Genomic DNA, 21,221 nt, shown 5'->3' with positions numbered 1-21,221 from the left:
AACAAATATGTACATTCATTATAAAAAAAACCTATTGCTTAAAGTTGTCATTGTTAATTCAGAGGTTCCCAAAAAATAGCCATGCAAATTATTAAATTTATGAAACATACACCTTTTCCTACTTTTTGACCAAAATTGATTTCATAATGAATTTCAAAAAAAGATTCATTTAAAATGTTAGTTTAACTGCAAAATCATTAAAATTTGCATTGACTACTTGTATCACTATAGGAATATCTAACATTTCCAATCGTAAATATTTTTTTAAACAAAAGTTCCGTTTGAATCTGTATTCTCTAATCTTCATTGTAATAAAGATGAATGGATTATAAAAGAAATGCTCAGTTTTTTGCAATTCTATTACCCTTCCATAGCAACATGATTTTGAATTTACCTAAATAAATACAAAAATGATTTAATTATTATCTTTTTAGCATTATTATGACAGAAGTGACCGTTTAAAATCTTAAACTTGTTTACATTCAACCTTTGAAATATTGAAAAGAAAAATAATTTTTAATGTTCAAACTTATTTTGCAGTCTCCATATTTTATTTCTTGTGCAGAATTCTTATTAAAAATGTGATTGTTTAACGAAATGCTTATAAATGTTTGCCTCCACAACAATCCACTTCATGTCCCTGTTCAAATCTTTTCAGGACTCCTGATTCTCGGCAACAAATCTGGGTATTATTATCAAACGTTGCAAATACGATTTCTTCATTCTTTGTATACACACACTGAACTTCACCTACAACTTAACATTAAATTTGCAAAGTAAGTTTTAATGAACATCTAAAGAATGTTATTAGAACAAAATAAGTAAATCATAATATTGTCAAAAGTACCTTTGATGTGATTTTCTGTAGGTTTTGCCACAATCTTCTCTGAAAGAATATATAACACCAAACAGATAAATAACTTCATCTTTTAATCTTAAAATAAGACCTCTTCAAAATAATAAATAAGAATGTTAGGTTTCCTTTAAAAAGTATTTTTATATACATACTTGTTCGGAATATCCCTAAAATTTCTCCACCCACTTGCGTTCATTGTCTTTATCATGTTGTTACAACCATATATTTGAAGCCGGTAAAAAGATGGTATCGTTTTGACTCATAAAGGTATCACCCATAAAAACATACGTATTATATGAATAATATTTTTAATATTTTTATTTAGTTATTTTTGTTGATACATGAAGGATCTTTAATATTTTGGGAGTGTATAGGAGTGTTTGAGCCATTTTGTTTAGCTCTTTATCGGAGATGCGTTTTGAATATAAATGTATTGAATGATATTACAAAACTTTCCAAAGGGTTTCCTCGCTTTCCCCTAAGAAAGGATTTTTACATTTTTTTTTTTCATTTTCGACAATGACTGCCAAAATGTTGCAAAGATATTAACATTCTGGAGCCAACAATGTCTATGCAAAAAAACTTTAATGATTTATAACTAGATAAATATTTTCATTAAAATAATGTATGGGTATCATTGTAGGACAATACATTACTTTCTCACCGCTACAACCCGATGTATTTTCTTTGATAAACAATTGTTGTACATGGAAGTGTTTGATGGTCGCCCGCTTGGACACGTGGGTGTTCGCCAGTTATTCTCTTTTTCTTTAACGTCAATGGACCATCTTTTTTCCGCTAACATCCGTGCCAATATGAGGGGATATTAGCGGGGTTTTACATGTAACAACTTTTTGTCGGACATACGAGTGCTAATCTTGGCAGACAGAATCGATTATTCCACCATCACAGAGAATCCAAATTATGCAGGGTACGAGAACTGTTCAAAAAATAAAATCAAAGTATTTGTAATAATATTTCAAATAAAACTTTAGTGGTTTTTAATGTTTAAACTCTGCAACTGAGTTTTTAGATATGAATATTTACAGTTTTTATGAAACCTGTCAAAACTTCATAATTTTTCTAATGCGATGTAAATTGTATGATGTACGTCATTTTAATATGTCATTTGCAGCCTTTTTTAAAATAGCAGCGGACTGTTAAAAATATGACGACAAGAACATGTCAAAAAAGCGGATGATGATACAATTGATGAATAAAACAGGGAAAGTCTAAATGATTCGATTTACTTACATGTACCTACAAGTTACAAAAGCGATTTGTCGATAGGGCCTGCAATTGAACCCTCTGGCCAGTCGGTGAATGCACTATAAATCTCTTGGGTAAACCCAGGACTACGGAGTTATAAAATGTCGTTATAACTCAACGTAATGACTGGACCGTGCGGAATGTAACGCAATGTATATACATTGGTAACTCCAATACAAAATGTACATTGCTCTGACTTTCCATACATATACATTATTATACTCTATATTAAAATATTATTATACTTTCTTAAAAATGGCGCAGTTATTGTAACATAAATTACATGTGTCCCCGAATGTTTTGGACAAACTTCGTATATACTTTTAGATTTTGTATGTCAATGGTTGTAAAATAAAGTTTAGTTTAAGAAAAACAAATGCTTTTTTGTCACGATAAATTCATATGCGTTGTTTCTTAAAGAAAAATCATTTATTTTATGATATTCTAAATAACACAAGCAAGAGAATAAATAGTTTTCTGTGTTGCCAAAAAAAAATCTGCCAGGTCCATGTATTGAAGAGTTACTTACTCTTATAATTGATAGCAATATATCATTTAGAAAATACATATGACAAATAAGATTAATTTTGTCAAACATAGTTTTTCGTAGGTAACGTTTAGTTGAAAACAAATACCATTCGCAGTTGTTTTATGTATGTTTGATACATCCAAAATACTACTCATTTTATCACATGTTACATGTATGTGTTGAAATTGAGTGAAATTCTTTTTAATAATTGTCATTGTTAGTAAGATATTTCCGGGATGTTTTTTTTTAAATAGCATGCATATGATATGATATGCTAATTATATTCATTAAATTACTTGAAAAAAAAAACAACAAACCATTACAATAAAATGAATACCTTTAATGAAAAACCCTGGTTTTTTTTCAAACATTCGAGTAAGCTGTTTTTTTTTTGGTAATAAGAAGAAAATTGATTGACGATACAACGAGGTTACCTATACTCTGTACTCGATATGCAATGACATGCAACTTAAATGTGTCAATAGACCCTGTACTTTTACCTTCAGACGTTTAAATATCTAAGCTGACGTCTTGATATTGCTATTTGTTAACTTTTTCAAAATGATAATTGAGACATGTTTATCGCATTTTATAATGTGTAAAAACTCTGCGATTTTTTTTTCATATATCTTAAGATTTACATTCAGGCGCTGATCTAAAAAGTACGTAAAAATGTTGATGATTACTTATAACTTGTAATCATGCACTGAGCTCAACTGAGCGTAATAACTTTGATCTCTTTTTAATGATTCAGTATCGAAATATTCAGTATTTTTATTAATATTTGTTTTTTGTACTTTTACCAACCAGTTTTACAATAACATCCTTTTATTATCAATTTTCTCTTTATATCAAATATATTACATTATGTACGTAACAATTAATAGCTTGCAAAGTAATGATTTTTTTCGAAGTCTATATATTGTCATGTGTATAACGGGTATTTACTTGCTCTGCGATTAAAGGTATTTGTGTTTAATTATGATAGATGAATATTGTTTGCTTTTAGAATTACCCATGGATTTTGCGAACAACCTCTTTAATTGCCCTCAAAATCTTTTTTTCCGAGTTCGAAATGAAATCAAAATGAACTCATACATTTGTAAAATGACACAAAAAACGCTGAATACATAATTTAAACAGTATTAAATCCAGTTTAAATCAGCAAAGTTTATGGCGTGTGTATGTAATGAAAGTAATTCTAAATATAGACAAAAAGATACAATGTAGGCAGAATATCCTGATTCACAATCGAAGAAGAGAACAAATTTGGTCTTTTGTATTGAATTTTATATCATTTCATCACAGATATAAAAAAACAAAGATTTAGATGAGATTTATCTTAATATGATTAAGTTATTTGGTCGCGGTGGTATAAAGAACACAATTTTAGGATCGGCTGCCGAGTCGTCACCCCAAGAATAAACAAACAAATGTGGCGACCCCAATATGGACTAAATTGTGCACTGGGTAAGTCATACATGTACAGCACCACTCAAAATACAATATTGGTCAAAGTTCAAAGTTTAATAAGAGGTAAACAAAAACCCCAATCAAAGTTGCATTAAAGTGCAATAAGGTAAAATGGGTCAATATGCCATTCAATACACAGATGTATGATTAAGCACATACTAATTTGCATGTATTAAATCTGCAATAAAGAAAAGTGGTGTTTGCGCCAAAAAATGATACACGGTTTAGAAAACACTGTTCCATTTGAAGTAGGATTTGATGAAAACGCCACATTCATGAATATGCACCCGCCATCAAAGTTCCTTCATATTGGTACGGTGTCATATCCCCACCTCAAATAGTAACCGCCGACCAATGTCAATGAGAATGGTCTTGCACCTACTTGGGTTTGTAAATGTTAACCCCCCCCCCCCCCCCCCATGTGTTCAATAGTCCCTTGTAAATTTTTGAGAAGAAGATCAATCCTTAACTTGAACAAGCGGATAACGTGTCTATGAAAAAGTTCATTCTGAATAATTTTAATTTGAGGTTGTTTAATGTACATGTAGGTCCATCCAAGGCTCACCATGGTTTTAGCCGGTCAACTCGGGTTCGGGTTTGGTTCATGACTTTGGTGTTTATGGAGTAGCGCCATGTTATCCTGGGAAGGATAGAGGATCATATTGTCTATATGCGCGATTATTTTGTTTTTGTTTTGAAGTGCTTTATCCAATTTTGAAGATGGGTGGATAAGGCGTGTAAAATGCCCATACGCGGTCGGACAGGCTACTAAAAAATTAAAGTATCAACAAATCTGATGGTTTTATTTTAATCATTTAAAACAATATATATTTAACGAATCATTGATTTGTAACCTGTAGGTATGTTCAATACTTGGAATATGTTGATTCAAACAGGCGCATACGTATCAAAACCTGCAAATATTGTCATTTTTTAGAACTTCAAGGCATTTTCTTTTATAGAGTGGGTCTGTGCTCCATATTTTTCTCATAGTCTAATTAAGGAGGTCTAATGGAAAACAAACCGATTTCAATCAACAAAAACGTGGAGAGATGACCCACTATTCATTAAAAATATCATTTTGTATCCCAACAACTGAACGTATTGAAAAAATAATACAAGTCCGGTAATTCGTGACCTTAGTCACACATAATATTTAAAAAGCCGCCTTTGTTGTGTCTGAAATGGCTCAGTGGTTAGAGTACCCGGCATAAGCTAACCGTATATATCTATGGTTTTTATGTTACGGGTTCGATACCACCGAAATTTCCGACAATATTGTTTTTTCTTATTTTTTGTTAAATATATTAAAAACTGACTATAGTTAGAAATTTTGCTTTTGCAAAGTTGTATTATAATATATTTGAATAGATTTAATTGGGGAAAAATAAATTTAAAATTGTATTTCACTACTAAACCGAATTGGGCATTTGCACCATCTTATTCCCCCATCTTCTTACTGGGGACTAATTATAAAAATGTAATGTCGTGAATGATTGGTTTGTTTGCCCATGAATATGGCCTGTGGCGATAGGCGCACTGCCCTTGAAAATATAAACCACATCAAAACGACGCTGTCCCCGAGCTATCTGTGAAAAGAACTCCATTTGGAATCCGGGAAATATACTACACCCTTGAAATTGGTCAGGAGGTCGACCCAGATCTTAATCATTAAAAAGGTAATGTTAACATTGTAATGTGGATTTTACCGATCATAGCATTATCATCTATTTAAAAAAAATCTTTTATATGCTCGACTTTCTGGTATGTCCCAAGCAATGATAACAAGTTTGCCTACAATGCACTGCAGTGGATATTGATGGTAATTGTTCTTCTCTGAATATGATGTTTGAGAATTGACAATGTTTTTTTGAAACGTTGTTTCTGGAATGCAAATTTGCACTTGATTTGTATCTATCACCAGACCCAAGAAAACTAGTGATGTTGTAGGCCCCTGTGCTTTATCCTTAGTACGTGGAACCCTCATATCTGTACATAGACTATGGAATGTGTCGACTAGCATTTCGTTAGGTTAGTGTCAGACCTTCCTGCAAAATAAAATCGTCTAGGTAATGGTGGGTGGTTTCTAAACCAGACTGTCTTCTGACCAACCATTCGACAAATGTAGACAAGGTTTGAAAACGTTTACACGAAATGGAATAGGAAAATTATCGATGTAATAGGCCCAAAATTAAGTCCGAGCAATTAAAAATTCCCAGGGTATACGGGTATTAGCCTCAAAGCGTTTTTCGTATCTTCTGTTACTTTCAAGGCCCCGATTCCTAATTTCCTAATGATATTTACGACTATGTCAAAGGAAATTTAAGTTACTGTGCTATTTCTGGGGGTCTAAGTATGTGATTCTTCTTGGCGACAATAGTTGAGATAAACGTTTTCTAACGGCCGTCGCTTTTGGAAACTGCACCTTTTGACGAGACATGAGTGTTTGGCAAAGGTGGTTGTAAAAAAGGGCTGCCATAAGGCTTTCTCTACCTCCGTAGAATTTTGTGCTTGCATAATATCTGAACGTTGACTGGCTGATATTGGGTGCGCAACCCAGAGACCAAAGGCTATTTTTGTTTTGGCTGTCAATGGAATTTGGCTGCTGAGTTGACCTTGGTTTGGAGCAAAATGGCCTGTAATCTTGGTTGCTTGATTAATCTGTGAGAGAGAGAGAGAGAGAGAGAGAAAGAGAGAGAGAGAGATGGAAGAGAGAGGGAGAGAGAGAGAGAGAGAGAGAGAAGGCTATAGGGCTGGCATAGTTACATACATGTTTATTGTATTTCAAAATAAGTATTTGGAGTGGAATAAACAATTCAGAGAGAGAGAGAGAGAGAGAGAGAGAGAGAGAGAGAGAGAGAGAGAGAGAGAAAGAGAGAGCGTATGTGAGTGCGTGCGTGTATCATAAACTATTATTTACCAAAGATAGCATTTGTAAATTTCAACTTCTTAATTTTTATATAGAGCTTTTCTTCCATAATCAATTCAGTCTAAAAGAGCGAATACCATTGAACCTTTTTAATAAGATATACAAGACCTTAAACGCTTCACAATGTGCACAATATCAAAATTTAGGTTTATGAGGTGTGCAATGAAAGCATTTAAATAGATAAATTCAAGTAAATGAATGTCAACTATAGTAGAGATACTGATAGTACCAATGTGTGTTTATATGATCTGTGAAATATGGTACTTTCACATAATGATTTTTATATATATTTAGTTTTATATTAAATATATATCTTAAACATAACAACAGAGTAAATTAAAGTGGCACGATGAAAATTAATATGCTGCTGTTTGTCTGTTAGATAGCATATTATTTACTGGGAGCTTGGTTTGTAAGCAAGAAAACCACCACCAAGATAAGTATTCATAATTTAAGATAATGAAATGTATTAAAATTTTCCCCGATTTCAATGCATTGGTGAATATGTACATTGTACTATAGAAATTAAAATTCCATTTATGTATGTCAATAATTTTATTATTTTTGGTTATGACACCATTGGCTTTGTGAGAAAACAATGGTAAAGATTATTGGATAAACATGATACAATCCATCAAACAAATGATCATTTTTTATTAAAGCATTAACAATGTTTGTCGTTATATAAGCCAACATAAAACATACAATTCTTCGGACAAAAAGTCATTTCAACTTAAATGATATCAATTAAACAAACTTTTACAATAAAATTGTTTTAAAATACTTTATGCATTTATTCAGATATCGCATCATTAAAAGGAAACAATTAGCATGGAATTTCGGATGGATGTGAGTAACGATCTGATGAGTAAACATGAAGATATATGTGTTTTGTTTTTAAACAATTTTTTAGATTTTGCATTTTTATTGTTCATGGTGATAATTATTCGTTAATGAGAAACATTTAGATATACAGAAATCCATAATTTGGATATATTTAGAGTAAAGCGATATTCATAACGGTATATGTAGAACTATATTTTTTGTTTGTGTTGATAGTCTTGTATTTGCATTTCATATTATAAACTGCTGTTAAGAGTTGCAAAGTATATACAAAGGCCAAATGGAGCTGACATTTTTTGATTGCTTGAATATTACAAAAAAATATCACTTGCGTTCAACAGACATTCTCCTCTCTTTTCATCAGTAGGTAGGTTTAGTAAACCAACGTGTACGCGTACGTGAACGTGTAGAAAGGAAAATATGTCCGTTACATCATCAGTTTTTGTAATGATAAAATTCAACACGTATGAGCATGAATGAACATACGTGTAGATTTCAAAGTACATGTAAGGTCGAACTTGTAGCATATATTTACATGTTGACTATAAATATGAACAAGTGTGTTTACATTTGTAAAGATTTAATATTTAATGCGACGACTGATATAAAGAAATATAAATTTTTACTAAAATGTATTGTGTTGTAGAGGAAGTTTTATTACACTGATCGATTCTTGCAAACAATGCAATGACTCTTAAGTATCTGTTATTAAAACGTCATGCATATATGATTACATTAAACGGTGGTGTTTATTAAAAATAACATTTGCGACCTTCAGTTTTCGACTGTGACTATTAATATTCCGATTAAAAGGAAGGAACATCAAAATTACATTTAAAACATTTACAAGTACAAGTACACGTTATAAATGCTAAACAAGAACACTTAAGTGAACTGGTACGTGTAGTTTTAACTTGTAACCTACACGTAGAAATACGCGTACCCGTTGTTCTGCTAAACCTCTCTAATATCTACAGAGTTATTATTTTTTTAATAATCCATGATTCAAAAACAAGTTGTTTCTATTAACTCAACTCTCTTGACCTAATTTAATAATTGCAAATAATATTAGATACCATGATATATTAGGGTATCACACCTCAGCGACCTCAGTCAATTGTAGTTCCACATAAATCCAGAACTATTTTTAATTGACTGCATTTCTTAGTTCTCCTTTATTTAGTTTAAAAAAAATTGAACCACTGAGATGGACAGTTTATGTTTCTTTTGTCAGATAAAGATATTTTTTCAGAGGGACTATTTCTTTCAGGGCACATGCAGCAGATTCCTGGGGAGTGTGCATCGTTTAATATATAGATGAAAAGCACGTGGTTTGGAGGCTAGACCTTTTTGGAGCAAGATATTTTGAGAAAATGCCGTACCGTGTGCCCTTTTTACATGTACATGTAGCTGATAAAATATCTAACAAAAACATTTCCTCCGTGAGTTCTGTCAAGAGAAAAAAAAATGATTTAAGAAAATGTCTCCCCTCTACTAAGGTTGTTAGGAAATTATTAAAAAAAAATTACACTAAATCTTATTCCTTTGAAAAAAATAGTTAAACTCTTGAAATTTTTTCTAGAAAGAACACTAGGATAAAACCTTTAGGTGTAAAAATGTTCTAGTCCATGGCAACTTTTGATTGTCCTAAGTAAGCTGACAAACTTCCCTACGTCCAGTGAGCCGGCAACCTCAAACGTATCACAACGTCATATTAACGCCTTACGTCACGCCTATATTTTAGATAACTTTCAGATCAAAAGAAAACATGAATATTTTTCATTTCCTATTTATTTGATTCATGTAAAAAACAAACATTTACATTTTGTCTCCATTCTTTTTTTGGAGGGGAGGGGGGGGGGGGTCAAAAGTTAAGTTATTGTCATTCGAAAGTCAAATTACGTCTGTTGCAGTCATTATGTACATATTTAGTATTTAGTATTGGATAAAGTTTTATAACTGCCTGGGGTATGTCTGCGCCGGGTACTCCGATCATCGACGGTAAAATACAAAATCATCGATATTTTTAAATATCACTACGGTATATTATTAATTGCAATTTGTTCAATGTCTACGCCAATTTTTATTGGTATCTGTAACTTAGAAAGGAAAATAGTAGGGATGTCTAAATAATTTCCGAAGAACCATTGTATATATTGTGAAAACTATTACCGGTATGATAATATGTTTTACGGTGCGACCGTTGGGGCGAGCACAGCATGTGATCAAACAATGAATTATAATAAATTATTAAAATAAAATTAACAACGTGAAATTTGAATGCCAAAAAATAAAACATACCTATTTTTCAGTAAATTTTCATTATTCATAGTTTATAAGACTTGTTATAATTAAGGTCTTCCGTTTCCAACGGAAGACCTTGTACTGATTCTGTTGGAAATTCTTCATTATTATTTTTCTTCTTCTTTTTCTTCTAGACGTTTCTTTAAACTGTAATATCTCGCTTGTTTTTCATTAGATTTTATTCAAATTTTCAGGGTTTATTGAAAATGACAAAAGCTTACTACAGCACAAACAATTGTGAAATCGCTACTTCCGGTTTTGAGTTATTCCCCTTTGAATATTTTTTTAGTGGGTCTCGTGTACCTGCAAAGGCTCCGAGTTGATTCGTAGCAAGTAGTTTTAATTTACAAATCTTTAATGTAGACATCTTGAACGTTGTCCTCCTAGTTTTAAATGTCTGATTAACCCACGTATACTTCTTAAAAAATTACATCGAAATTTATGTTTCAAAAAATGTCAAATTTTGCTTATATCTTTGCTCAATAACTTTTTAGTTGTAATTTTTTTCTAGACACATATAGAACAAAAGTTGTGCAGAATATTAAGAGCTTTCATTTGATACCATAAAAAAGGGGCTAGCCCCTAAAATGAGGGGTCTAGAGCCCTTAAACGTCTTTGCTTCATAACTCTAAAACGGTAAATTTTTCGATATGGGCGTCGCTGCAAAAAATGTTGTTTGTGACTTTATTGATCTCATAAAACTGTTTTTGTGTTCGGGTATTGCATAATGTGAGGGAAAAAGTAATACGTGTTGACCAGTACCGCGGCAATTTGGCCAAGTTAACGAAACTCTCCCTCGCCCGCGGCCGAGAAAATCCGTCACCATGGTCGCGGCTGGGCTACCTAGCGGTCAGCGGTTATCTAATACACGAGAGTTGCGTCTCTCATATACGAGTTTATTTAGCCGCGAACTCAAGAATTGTTTTAGTTTTGATTCCACATAAAAGTTTATCGACTAAATTTAACGTTTCGGTGAATCAGGGTTCGATTCCGGAGAGGGAGCATGAGAAACGGCTACCACATCCAAGGAAGGCAGCAGGCGCGCAAATTACCCACTCCTGGCAAAAACGGTGTCAATTAAGAAATTGTTCAGTTAATTAATAAAAGCAATGTCATTCTCAATCTAAAGCAATATCAGACATAGATCAATTGTGGGTTTTAAGTTTAAAATAAAGAACTTTTATTTGATAGAATATCATCATTTTACTGCAAACTTTTCAATTCGTCCTGGGTTCCGAGCTGTGCGTGTCTGTGCGTTGTACCTTTACGTAATTTATCCTTCGTCCACGGCCGAGGAGATCAGCCACGGCTGCACTACCTAGCGGTAATTAAGCGGTTATCTAATACACAAGATTCGCACACCGCGACGCACACTTAGATGAATATGAACGTGTTTGAGTTTACATAGTCGTAAATACAAGAACTGTTTAAATTTTATGTTATAAAAGTTTGTCCATCTTGTATTTATTTGATTAAACATTTGAGTGAAAATGAATATTAATGACCGATATTACTCCAAATCGGAAATATCGTCAGACATAAATTAATGGTTGGTTTGTTTATCTAAAAAATTTTAACCCCCCCCCCCCCCCACAAATATTAAATGATGATCATCCCTTGCACATGGCCGAGGAGATATAGCGCGAGTGGACAAGTGATCCGCGGTCGGCTCGTGTTCTTCTACATGTACCATATCACGCGTTCATGTTTCATATTTTGCACGGACAGAACTATATTTATTACGTTTTCAACTATTATTCAGGTTTAAGATGAAAAGATAAATTTATTTTACTTGTACAGCTGATTAAGCATTGATTTAATTAGACTATAGCGTACAAGGTAGTTTTAAAAATCAACTCAAATTATAATCAAAGTTCCATGTTACATGTTTGCGGTAGGTGCTAGCACGATAAAAGAATATCCTGAATTGTCCTGAGTTGAGACATTTGATGATTATTTGAAAGAATATTCACATGAGTTTTAAACAACATAAGATAAGATTCTATCGGTCACATATTGATCACTCTGTAGTTTTTCTAATACATGGTTGTTCGTTTGAGTGTGGAAGCGAACTCATTGCTGCGCCACCCCCCCCCCCCCTTCCCGCCCCGCTGACAAGTGCTCGCCCTCGATTTTTTTTTAAATTGGCGAAAAGATATCCAGATCTGTCGACAATCAGTTTTGGTGACTTCTTCTTATGTGTAACATTTTTTCCTCAACGTGTTTCACTTTCCCACCCGTTTGTTTATTCGGTCAGTCTGTGTTAATTCAATCGCCACGTGCGACCGAAAATCTTGTGTCGCTTTGGCGCACACAACTCAGAACATATTTAATTAAGTAACAGTTGGAAGGTGCTTTTATTATCAATAAGACTATTATTCGAAGTCAATCATCTTCACATTAAAGATGTGAATCGTAACCTGAGAATGTGGCTAATAAATTAACCTGTTGACCACGCTAAACTTCTATAGTTATGAACAGAATAATTCATAATATATTATAATTGAAAGTTGGAAGTCAAACTTTGACACGTTGAGGAGAAAATGTTACAACCTTTTAATTAAAGTTGTGTATTATGAGTTTGTAATGCAACTTAATTTACTTACAAGGTTAGCTACAGCCAGTGGGATACTAATTTTAGGTGAACAATGAATACCCAATATATTAAAAAACAAGATAAATAGTTTCCAGAACTATAATACTATGCACGTGTATATGAAGGTTGCACCTTCATTTGTATGGCTGTAGGTGAGGAGGTAAAGGCGTATCGGGCTTTATTGGATTTGATCACGCCCCAACCAAAATTATCACCTCATAATACTCAAAAAGTGAGTCCTTTTTCCTTATTTAATTCACGTTACATAGCGGTGTCTCTATGAAACAGCACCATCTGGTGTAAAATTTAGATGCTCGCTTTTGCATAAATTCTCCCGCTGATCTTTTTTTAGCTGATTATATTTTATTTTAAATGTCCAAGTCTACTCTTATCATTAAATGATATCAGACGACACACATTTCCCTATAGAAAAGTTCAGAGATGCCATCAATTTTGACTAATTACTAAATTTTTTCAGCACGTAACAATTCTAAACTTGCACATAGTCATCAAAAATTTAGAAAGATTTAAATAAAGAAGTTATCTTAGAGAAAAGGTTACGTGTTTTGTAGGCGTGTTCGGTTTAAACAAAAATACAATTCCTGACATGAATCATGAGTACATACTGTTTATAACAATGCTTGCTACCCTTTGAAAATTTAACTCACCATTTAACATCTCATTTTTTAAAGAATTTTTGAAACGATTACACAAACTGTGTTCGACAAATAGTTTTCCTAAAACATTTTTTTCCTTTCTTTTTCAAAACATGTTTTATATACAGGCTTTCAATCACAAAACGTTTTTATAACAAAAGCAGAACTGAAAGTTTAGTCATTATAATCGTTTGACACCATATCAAATATATTTTCAACCCCACAGCAACAACGGAAGACCTACTCGTGGCTTTGCCACGAGCTCTGCTCTAGTTTATTTATATATATGTTGAACAATAGTTTAATCTCAGATACAATGTTGTTAAATAATAAAGATTTTAATATATAAATATTCATTGCACTGCATCTCCTCTTTTAAAGTGATTGTGATTATGATTGATTGATTGATTGATTTCCCCCCTTTTTTTTGCAGTAGACATTTTTTCTTAAACTTACATATACAACTTGACTCATCATAGAGCTCCCCCCATGCTAAAATTTTTTTCATTTTTGTCAATTTATACATAGAAAATCGACTTACCATGGATTTGCCCCTCCACTTAAAAAAAAATAATTAATGTTTAATTTTATTTTTAATTTACGCTTAAAAATATTTGCTTATCATGTTAAAAGAACATGATGTTGTCCCCCCCCCCCCCCCCCCCGCATGTAATAAATGGAAGTGAAAATAAAGAAACCATTGAACTGCTAAAGAGCTGAAGGATCAGAATGTTCATGATTTATTTTTCTTTTTGCTTGCAAAGATTTTTTGGATGAGGCTGCCATCCACCCACCCACCCCCTTTAAAAAAAGGCGCTGAGCACTACGTATAACGTTACGTTTCAGGAAATTACCGTAATTATAGTGAATAAAATATTTGTGAGCATTCATCCAAATTAGTGCAATTTACAACCGTTTCCTGTATCTGAAGAAATGTCCTTATTCGTCAGCTGTTCTTTATCTTAGCCTTTGCAAGATTTTAAGAGGATTTTGGTCATTTCAGCAGATTTACAATAACTTCAATTAGAGTAATTTCCCCTTATCAGTGCTTATTGTGACGTCAAAGATGACGTTGATTAAGTGTCGTCTTACTCTTTAAAACTCCCCTGAGAAATAAAAGTATGCGAAGTATACTGTTTTATTTACTTAAAAAGCATGATGTTCTTAAAATTACACATCTTATAAGCTTTTCAAAGGTTTTACTTTGATTCTCGGGAGAACGTGATGTTGGAACGTGAGGTTGGAAACCATTGGTACTATGAATTGTGGGTCAAAATTTACTGACTCCGAAAAAATATATCGGATCAATGTGTAAACGTTTGTGACGTCACACGATTATTTTTGATTGAAAGTGTACTGAGGTGAACTTTAGAGGTAACATTGACTGTATGTCGCTTACATCGTTATTGTTTTTACTGTCTAAATTTGTCTTGCTGATTCTCGTGAGAGTGTGAAGTGATAAAAATTGCCATGATTACAGGGAACTACTGGGACGATTAAAACGATGCATTACTGGTCCGATTTACTGACGCCAAAAAAATCCGTTGAATGAATGTGCAACTAGTCCGAATTTTCTATTCACACACGCCTTGCCGGTAGAGCTCGCTTCGCGCCGGCGCTGCGCGCCGGCGAGCTGCGCTCGCTATAACTTTAATCGAGGTAACGTTAAAAATGTCAAAGTAAACCATAATGTGTTTTTTATGTCACGTCAGTTTGTAATCTTATATTACCATATAAATGATTAAATTGAACATTTGTGATAAGCACACACTGTTTTGCTATTTAAGTTTATTAATGCGACGAGATAGCAGTGTTCCAGGTATTGAAATTCATTTGTACATTAATATATGCAAAATGCAAAATGTTTGGCCTGGAATATAGTTGTAAATGATGAATGTGTGTACTCAACGAGGAACGAAATTCTCGGCGCCAAGCTGAGTGCAACATTACATTTTTTCTTCTCGGTCAAGTGTTTATGCGAGATATCAAGAGGATTAGAAACATAAAACAATTTGTTTGAATAGAATTTATGAATTGTACTTTGGTTTTGCAAGACCTATATATGATTTGAAAAATGAAAGAAAGTACCGATATTATAACTTCAATAATTTTTTTAACCTTTGCAGGAGAAAAAAATATCGAATCAAATTGTTTCTTATTTTGATTTTCATATTGCATCAGCATTTTAAATCGGTCTCCACAAAGAAATACTACTAATAAGGAACGTGAGACTGTTTGATGAAAAGAGAGAGTTATGATTTGTATGTAGATTTGAATGAAAGCCGATTTAACTGTTATTGTTCAGTTCCACGAGGTAGAAATGTCCTTTTATTATTTATCCTATAGGAAAATCAAATTTAGAGAAGGATAAGAACAGAATGATGTAGCTGAAGATAACTTACTGCAGACACGACAGCGCTGTAGAAAAGAGGTCAAAGGTTTAAAAGAAAGATAATTTTTTTTTGTTTTTTCGAATTCAGCCCTAGAAGTTTAAAGGAGTTTTAAATATGTGATAAATCAATTATCAAATTGTAATTTTTTGAATTTTATGGTCTTGAAGATCAAGCTTTATACATGTGTAGCAACAGTAAGAAATATCAAAGCAACTCTGTTTTATCCGAGAAATTAAAATCTTTGTGATTTTTGTTGTTGCATTTCTCTAGTAAACTTTGATGTTAATTGTCATGAATTAGAAAATGATCGTACATGTAAATAATTCAAAAGAAATATTCTCGACAGCCAACGCCTGCCTCGCCCATCAGGATATGACTCTCCTCAAAGGTTAAGACAAGCGGGGCCTCAATCACTCTCCACCACCAGACCAGCTCAGCAATTCTCGGGGTACAGGAATTTGGGACCTAGGGCATTCACAAATCAGCGTTGATAAAATCTCTCGAATTTTACAAGACTATCCAGTAAGGGAAGCTGCAAAGGAATTACTTGAGGGTTTATCAAAGGGGATTAAATTTAATTATGTGGGGCCAAGATTAGGTAGTTTTTCTAGAAATCTTGTGTCAGCAAATGAGCTCAAGGTTCAGTTACAAGAAAAGTTGATGCGGGTCGGGTTATAGGTCGATTTTCTAATTCACCAATACCAAATATGCACTTTTTCCCATTAGGTTTAGTACCAAAATCAAATGGACGCTGGAGGATGATCCCACATCTGTCTTACCCTCCTTCTCTTGGTATCAATGCATTTATAGATCCTCAATTATGTTCAGTAAAATATTAATCTTTTGATTCTGTTGTGGATGTGATTGCAGAGTTGGGACAGGGTGCAGAACTGGGCAAAGTTGACATTAAAAATGCTTTTAGGTTCCTTCAAATTTATTATCCTGGGGATTAGAGCTGTTAGGGTTTTAATTTCAAGGAAAATATTACTATGATAAATGTTTTTCCAATGGGCTGTTCATTATCCTGTTCCATTTTTGAAAAGTTTTCAACATTCTTAGAGTGGGCTGCAGATGAAAACTCAGATTTCAAATCCAGATTTTTTATATTCGACTCAATTCAGCTGTCAAACAGGATATGACAATGTGGCTAAGTTTCTTGCTTGATTTTAATGGAAAAGCTTATTTCCCCCAGAGGGAATGGACTAGTTCAAGGGTTCTTCAGTTGTTTAAAGATAGTGCTTGCTCAGCAGGACTGGGATGTGGGTGTTATTTTGGGGGTAGAGGGATGTATTATCAATGACCTTGTTGTTGGAATAGTCAGGCTATTATGAGAGACACAACGTTTCTAGAGCTAGTGCCTATGGTTTGTCAGTGATAGTTTGGGGGAGGCATTAAGTGGAAAAAAGTTGCAATTTCATACAGATAATATGGCTTTAGTTGGAATCCTGAACTCACAGTCATTAAAGTCACCAAGAATTATGTGTTTGTTAAGGCAACTGGTTTTATTTGTTATGAAATATTTTATTACATTTAAAGCTAAGCATATAGCTGGTCTAGATAACAGTATAGCAGATGCAATTTCTCGTAAGCAGTGGAGGCGTTTTCGGAACTTTTCTCTTGTAGCCAGAAAAGACCCAGATCCAATTTCAGCAAGGTTTCACAGCTTGATCTTGGAAGTGAGGCCACTAGATTGTTAAATGCAGCAAATGCAGTTGACACCAAATTTACATACATCACTGGAATTTATGTCTTTGAAAATTTCAGAGTTCTAACCCAGTTGTCAGTTACCTGGCTCCCTCCTCTTGATCAGTTAGTAAATTTCATAGCATACCTGTCCCTAAATGGCTATTCAGATGCAACAGCTAGAGCTTACATATCAGCTATTGGGTACAATGCAAGATTGAGGGTTTAATGGATAATACAAATAGGTTTATTGTAGCAAAACTCTTCAGAGTTTTAAGCGTGTTAGAAATAGGGTGGACGGAAGATTACCTTTGACTGAGCACATGCTTGCTCAATTGATTCCCTTGCTGACTAGCATATGCCGAAACAAGTATGAAGCCATTTCGTTTTCGTCTGCCTATACCTTAACATTTTCTTTTTGCATTTCTAAGAGTTGGGGAACTGACTTTTTCAAAAGGTAACAATTCAGAAGTTATATTAGGGATTCAAGATGCCAAGATTAAAAAAAAAATTACAAATAGTGTTAAGGCATTCCAAGACTGGTCAGTTTAACAAGGGGATAACAATTGTATTAAATAGTCATGCAGGCATTACATGTCCAGTGCATTGTTTGATTGATTACATGCATATTCGCCGAAAAAAAAAATCAGACCCAATGTATTGTCATTTTGATGGCAAACCAATACTAGGTATCAGTTTTCAGCAGTAATGGGTAAAGCTTTGGCAGTGTTGGGTTATAATAGTAAGTTATATACAACCCATTCCTTTAGGATAGGTGCAGCTACTGCTGCAGCTGAGAAAGGTTTATCAGATGAGGAAATAAAGTTTTCAGGGAGATGGAAGTCAAGTGCATTTTAAACTTATATCAGGTCTCCACTTACATGTTCCAAATAAATTTTGCAGGGATAAGATGTTCAGTCTGGATAGTATGATCCTCCATTGTAAGATATGCAGGAATTGCAGCCTTAAGCAGTCCAGGGGGACAGGGTTTAGGACTCCAGACAAAAGGGACTGACATTTGGCGGCAGGGTTATGGGGGTTGCGATTTGTTGATCTTGCCTGCAAGCTCAAATGGTTAGCCCAGTTTGAGAACCCACCTAATGTTATAGTTATCTATTATGGTGCCAATGACATAGGGCAAGTAAAAACTCAAAAGCTGTTAGATAGTGTAAGGTGGGATTTACGTTTAATTGCTTCTATCTTCCCAAGCACAAATCTAGTTTGGTCGTTCTTGCTGCCCAGGGTAGCATGGCGTTACTCAAACATTAGGGCAACGGCACAGACACGAAACAGGGTCAACAGGGCAGCAGCCAAAGAAATCCGAGGTTGTGGTGGAGGCTTCTTAGGCATACACAGTTTTTAGGAAAACTTAAATAACTGTACAACCGGGATGGGGAAACATCTGTCAGGTCTCGTGAACGACATTTATCTAAATAACCTACAGGGGGCATTGGAATACTTTGACAAAAACAAGGAGGGAGTGGTTTTTCCAGTGAATTAAATTCTAGAGTCCTTACAAACAAGTCCACAGTGGTGTTAAATTGAAGTTGCCTAGCCCCACGAGGTGGCGGTGCCCAAAATTGCCCATGTGGCGTAATTGTCACCATCAATTCAACCATCGAACTGTTCATAGTAATTAGTGAGTTTGTTGTGGTTGATGTTGATGTGTATAGATATATCGTGTGAACTAAAAAGACATTTGAGTAAAGAAAAAATTATCAAAAAATCAAAATTATGTAATACAAATATATCATCACATTTGTGTTGAATTGTGTCCGTAGCACGATTGCGGTCAACCAAGTGTGCTACTTTTCCCAGCAGGGAGGGCATACAATGTTAATATAGGGGGTTTGCCATGTTGTCGGCTACCCCATTGTTGTTACAATTTTTTGACCACTGTGGACATTACCTGCCAACTTAATAAATCAGTTAAAAAACACTTGTGTTATTGAAAATATACTAATATAAGGTCTTTGATAGCAAGAAAAAGACACAACTTTTGAGTTTAGTCCCACAATTTGGTGTGTTTAATAGTATCACTGGTTAACCTTATTCTTGTTACTCTTATATATTAGCAGTACAAGTTTGTAGAACTCAAGAGGACGTTTTAAATTGAAAGTCGTAAATGTTTGTGCACACATTGAAGTCATATATATTACATTGTACCTTCACAAAATCTTGCCAGAGCCAAACATACATTTGAACTAGAGCCGAGCTCGTTGCAAAGCAACGAGTAGGTCTTCCGTCGCAACTTCGTGTCGCGAAAGGATTGTCCATCAGTCTCATTAAAATACCTCCTTCTCCTTACACTTGTCAGAGCCTGACAGACCCTGTATTGATAAAAGGTCATCTTTACATGACAATTTCTTCTTACGAATTAGAGCTTTAGAAAATTGATTGGAACTCTTCAAATGGAGACAAAAAAATTAATTCATACCTGTTTTCTATGTAACCTCTAGATTGAGTATTGCACTACTCATTAAACAGATAAAGGCATATCTTTGGTAAGTAGGTGTTTATTTAATTTGTATGCAAATGTGGAGGTCAAGTGGGTATAGTCTGTTATTGATACAGGTCTATCAGAACCTGGCGAGTGTAAGGAGAAGGGAAATGGTTTTTAATTATACTGGATTATCAATATGATAATAGTAAGTTCAAGAAATCGAAAACGAGACTCAATTTCAAAGTATTATTTTCATACCAGGCAAGTTCTTCGTTTAACTTACTTCAAGTTTAGGATAACTTTAAAAAGTACATCATTTATGTACATGTATATAATTAATTTAATTATAATAAAAGTGTGGATGTGGCGGTGGGGGAAATGACCCAAAAATCAATTTTCTAAGCGTTAACTTAAGGGAAATTTTGGTTGAGAGAAAGGGGGCATTGCTCCCACTGGACCATCGAAAAGGTACTGTTAGCAAGCTCACAAATGATATCCCCGCTAAGAAAGAAGTCATTACTCACGTATTTCTCTATTAGAGAATAATGGATGGTTCGTTTTCTTTAATAAGTGAGTCAGACAAGGCAGGGTATATTTACAGGTCACAAGTAATCTTTATGACAAACTCTAGCTTTTACTCATTTCCATTAATACAAGATATGACACATGTTTAATATGACTTTGAACTTGCGCAACTGACCCTGGGTCAAGTTCATGACACATCATCGGTCATCAGGAATCTTTACATGAAATAGAAACTCCCAATGTTTCTCCTTAAATGACTTAGGAACAAATCATTACACACCCTCAGGTCATAAGCAATCTTTGTGTGAAGTAAGAAATTCCAAAGTGGACCGGAAACAAATTTTGCACTTTTCCTGCCAGTGACCTTTACTTTGTCCAAATGACCTTGGGTTTAGGTCATGAAGCTTCGTCAGTTAATGAGCATTATTTGTATGAAGTAAGAACACTTCCAATGTTTCTCCATCAGAAAGATATAGACCGGACACGACGTACGGACGGACAAGGTGATTTTTATTTAACCCCCCCCCCTTCAATTTTTTTTCGTGGGGTTTAAAAATCTTTTTCGCCCGTTTTGTGCGGCACAAAAAAGACCTATATTTTTCAATTATTTCTATCATATCACATATAAATATACATGTAAATGTATGATTTGTATGCACATTTGAGTTCTTCTCATCATCGTCGGAAAGGATAAGAAACCCTTGGGGTCCAATAATGTCTTT

Source organism: Magallana gigas, chromosome 9 (genome assembly GCF_963853765.1).
Source record: "Magallana gigas chromosome 9, xbMagGiga1.1, whole genome shotgun sequence".
Lineage (NCBI taxonomy): Eukaryota > Metazoa > Mollusca > Bivalvia > Ostreida > Ostreidae > Magallana > Magallana gigas.
Note: the sequence above shows the minus strand (reverse complement) of the source record.